Raw genomic sequence first — 5,400 nt, forward strand, 5'->3', positions numbered from 1 at the left:
TGTGCCTCTAGGCTTCTTCAGCGGTTCTAACTGGTTGGAAGGGCTAACACATATAACATAAAAAAAACAGTTAATAATAGAAACACGCTGTAGCTACGGCTCGTGTTTCATTTTGTGGAGTTTTTAAGGTGGTATTAGTGTCTTTTGGCGTCTATTTCTGGCGCGTGGAGAGGCATATAGCCAATCTCATATAATTAAGTATATGATTATTATAATACTCCCACACATATATTATATATATGTAGGTGCAGTTCAATGAGTGAAACGAGTAAATGATAAAAAGATGCACACACACACACACACACACACACACACACACACACACGGAGCGCATTTTAGGACACAACATTCCGTCCACCAAATTCCATTCACAATGTTTGCTCAACCTAGAGCTACCATAAGATACAGTTACTCAATATGTTGTGCTGTGAGTCAGAACTTCCGACCTCGTGGTTACTAGGTGAATGGAAATTTTTCAGTATATAGTCAGGTCCGCGCCATTGGACATACGTTACAAATGTAAGAACATTTATATGCATAAATATATATATGTATATACATATATATATACATACATTTATATACATATATATATATATATATATATGTATATATATATATATCCGTCGGTATGTGTGTGGCTTCGTGTGCATACATAAATGTGTGTGTATATATATATATATATATGTTTGCATGTGTGTGTACGTGCGCGTGTGTATCTATCTATCTATCTATTTATATATCATATGTATATATATATATACAAATGTGTGTATATTTCATTATATACATACAAACATGTACATGCACATATATATGTATATGTTTATAGACATATACATGTATATCTATGTATGTGTGTGTATATGTGTGTGTGTGTACACACATATATATATGTATATATATATTTATATATATTTGTAGGCGCATGAATATATATGTATACACATCCATGCATACATAAATGTATTATCATATATTTACCAGTACACATATATACGTATATATGTATAATCTATATATAAACGTACATATATATATGTGTGTGTGTGTGTGTATGTGTGTGTGTGATATATATATATATATATGTGTGTGTATAGTATATATATGTATATATGCACACGTGCGCACATACACACACGTATGCGACTGCATGCGTGTAAGGGATCGAGCAAATGTGTGAGCGCGCGTGTGTGTGTTCGTAATATCATGTTTTTTGTACGCTGATATTACTTGACTCATACACGAACCTACACAGATACACAAACATAGTTGCACATATAGACATAGATGCAGATACGCACACATACACACACACATACACACACACAACACACACACACACACACAATATGTACGTGTCTTCCCCTGAAGAACTATTATATATCAAGCCCCTATGATTGCTATCTTCGTCATTATGTTTAACCGCTGGCTATACTGTATCAGGAAGATCGTTGTGAAGCCTCCCTTGACACTTTATGTTTGTCCATATCCGTTCCAAACTTATAAATTTATTCAACTTTTATATCAGCTTCTACACTACGTAGCTTTAGTAAGAGAATCAATGGTTTCGTTTTTATCTTTTGCTTTTCGTGTTTGTTTCAATTTAAATTCAGAATTTGACCTCTATTTTCTTGCCACGACTGCAGAGAACATAAAATTGCTAAGTAAAGTTTAGAGGGAAACGAGCCGAAAGGTTAACAGGTTCAAATTTTGTCGACGACGATGACGCCCGTTGATGGTGATAAATTTAGTCACGGGTCGAACTCGATTGCGTCAATAATGTGACCAAAGGCGTTCCAGCTGTCGTGGCCATTTTGTCTTTAGATATGTACATGTGCTGGAAAGCTAGCAAAATCGTTAACACGCCGGAAAAAAAACTACTTAGCTGCATTTCGTTCGTCTCTACGTTCTGAGTTCGAATTCCGCCGTGGTCGACTTTGCCTTTCATCCTTTTGGGGGTCGATAAAATAAATGTCAGTTACGCATTGGGGTTCATGTAATCGAATAGTTTCCTCTCTCAAAATTTCAGGCTCTGTGACTATATTAGAAAAGATATGTTTAGGAAAGAATTTTACTGTGGATGGTGGTGTGGTGGTGTGGTAAGAACTTTGCTTCCCGACCATCTGGTTTCAGGTTTATTCCCACTGTGTAGTATCTTGGAAAAGTAACTTCTTGTATAGACACAAGCAAACCGGAGCTTGGGAGTGGATTTGGTTGATGGAATCTTAAAAAAGGGCCTGTTATAATACATGCATACATACATACATACATACATACATACATACATACATACATACATACACATGCATACATCAAGGAATACTGGTGGAATATTCCCATCAAAACTTTTTTGTCAAATGTAAACATAATAGGGCGGATATTGTTGTTTGAGACTGAGGAGAAAAGGTATGTGCCATCATAGAGGTCAGCTGCCCTAGAAATAGCAAACATCCCTTAAACACACATTACAAGACAGGAAATGAAGGAAGGAAAGGTTGGTCATTCCCCTAAAATTCTGTATAAATTCTTAAATATAATTCTTTCTGTATATATGCTTCTAATTATGATTTTGATGAACTTAAAATAATTATGAATTTATTTTACTACCTATTTTGAACACGTTCATGTAAACTGTTTAAACAAAAATCCCCTCTCAAAATTTTCTTATCATTGTCAAAGATTCTATTTTTTAACATTTTCTTATCATTATCAAAGAGTGTATAACTGTGTTTTAATACAACTATGATTACCATATTTTAAGACAACGAAGTTTACACAAAGCTTTACATTTTATTTTTGATAATCTTTTTTAAAAAACTGAAACCGGTGATGAAGTCAATAAACATTTTCAAAAGACCTCTGCATTTTCAAACCTCTTCGTTTATATATAATAATATATATATATATAATATATATAATATATATATATATATATATATATCATATATATATATATATATATTATATAATATATATATATATATATATATATATATATATATATATATATATATATATCGGGACAGGCGTGGCTGTGTGGTAAGAAGCTTGCTTCCCAAATACATGTTTTCGAGTTCAGTAACACTGCGTGGCACCTTGCGCCAGTGTTCTTTACTACAGCGACAGGCCAGTTAAAGCGTTATGAATAGACTTGGTAGACAGAAACTGAGAGAAGCCTGTCATATATATATATATAATATAAATTATATAATATATAATATAATATATATACACACATACTTGCATATATGGATACAGGACGTCACCAACAGTAAACAACATGAAATACGAAAACAAATGAGCTAAATACGCAAATAAAGGAAGAAAAAGGAAACAAGACAATACACAGAATACAATGAACGACCCTTCATCAGTTGTCGGCTGTCTATCTACTCCCCATTTCGAGCAATCAACGACAATATGAGTCTTCGAAGACAGTTCCTTCCATAAACCTGCAAAGACATCACAAAAACAGTTACTCAGAGTTTCATGTGTCGCACAGTTATGGTTGAAAATGGAACAAAAATAAGGTTGTATGTATAAATATACAATTACTTTGATAGATACACATTTGAAATTGGTTTTGTTTCATTGGTCCTTTCAACTAACAGTCTTATCAATGAATATATATTATGTGTCTATGTTTGTCCCCCAATCACAGACGCTTGACGAACGATATTGGTGTGTTTACGCCCTCGAAACTGAGCGCTACGGTAAAAGAGACTAATAAAATATGTACTAGGCTTACAAAAAATAAGTCGTGGGGTCTATTTCTTCGACTAAAATCCTTTAAGATGGTACTCCAGCATGGCCGCAGTTAAATGACTGAAACAAGCAAAACGGTTAAAGAACAGATATATCTGCGTGTGTGTGTTTGAGTGTGTGTATGTGTTTGTGTATGTGTGTGTGTTTGTGTGTGTGTCTGTTTGTGTGTGTGCTTGTGTTTGTGTGTGTGTTTGTGTGTGTGTGTGTTTGTGTGTGTGTGTGTGTGAAAACTGCATTTGTTTTGGTACATGGATGTTGAATTCAAATACGAAATATAGAAAATAATATGACATCACACACGTATACACACATACACAAGCGGCCACAGACAATCACATATATCTAATCGTAATAGATAGGAACACACACACACGCACACAGAAACACACACACACACACACACACACACACACACACATGCACGCATAAAACATTACTATTCTCAGAAAACGTACGGGAAAAAAGCAAAAGATTCGCTCTGGAAAAATGATATGAAGAAACATTGGAAAAGATTGAGAACATGAGAAAGCGAGAGAGAGAGAGAGAGAGAGGAGGAGAGAGAGAGAGAAGGGAGGGAGAGGGAGTGAATGGAAATGACTGAGAGAGGAAGTTAGAGTATGTATGTGTGTGTAAGCGAGGAATGTAGCTGTGAAGGCAGAAAAAAAATGAAGTTGATAATAATATATCGAGAAAGAGAAAACGTGAAAAAGTTACATATAATGAATACAATTATAATATAATACCAAACCATCTTACCACAAAGAATGAAAAATACGAACGACAAAGTAAGAAATTAAGAAGAAGAAGAAAATAAAGTGATGCAGTGTGAAGTTAGGTTCGAATTGTATTTATGTGAAGAATTTCTTGGATACAAGGAACGCACGTGGTGAAATAAAAGAGAGGAGTAGATAGATAGATAGATAGATAGATAGATAGATAGATAGATAGATAGATAGATAGATAGATAGATAGATAGATAGATAGATAAAACGACTGAGTGAAAGGCAGATATTGACTATGATATTAATAAGATTATGTAAAGAGACAAAACCTGTTTAAAATATGATGCGTTATAAGTTTTTATTATAAAATATCTTCATACATCGTCCTTAACTTCACCGAGTTAAAAAAAAATTGATATAAAAAATTGAGATTTTGAGGATAAAGTGAAGGCAGTATACTCCGGTATGTTTTCAAACCTGCTGGGTTGATCCAGTAAAAAAGAAGAAATATTAAACTGAGTTTAAATTGTTTTTGAAGAACAAGATTCGTAGATTTTTTTTTATTATATTCTGTAAATTCAAAGAGAAAAGATGGCGTCGTTATAAAATTCTGTGGAAACAAATTAGTTAACCAACAGATTTGGAAAGCTACACTTTATTCATTTATCATCCAGATTGTTACATGCCCTATATATTTGTTTCAAATTTTGACACAAAGCCAGCAACTCCGGGGGAGGAGGTAAGTCGAATACATCGACCCCCAATTTCCAGCTGGTACTTATTTTATCGACCCAGAAAGGATGAAAGGCAAATTCAGCTTCGGCGGCATTTGAACTCAGGATGTAAAGACGAACGAAATGCCACAAACATTTTTTCCGGGGTGCTAATGGTTCAGCCAGCTCTCCGCCTT

Source organism: Octopus sinensis, linkage group LG6, assembly GCF_006345805.1.
Source record: "Octopus sinensis linkage group LG6, ASM634580v1, whole genome shotgun sequence".
Taxonomy (NCBI): Eukaryota; Metazoa; Mollusca; class Cephalopoda; order Octopoda; family Octopodidae; genus Octopus; species Octopus sinensis.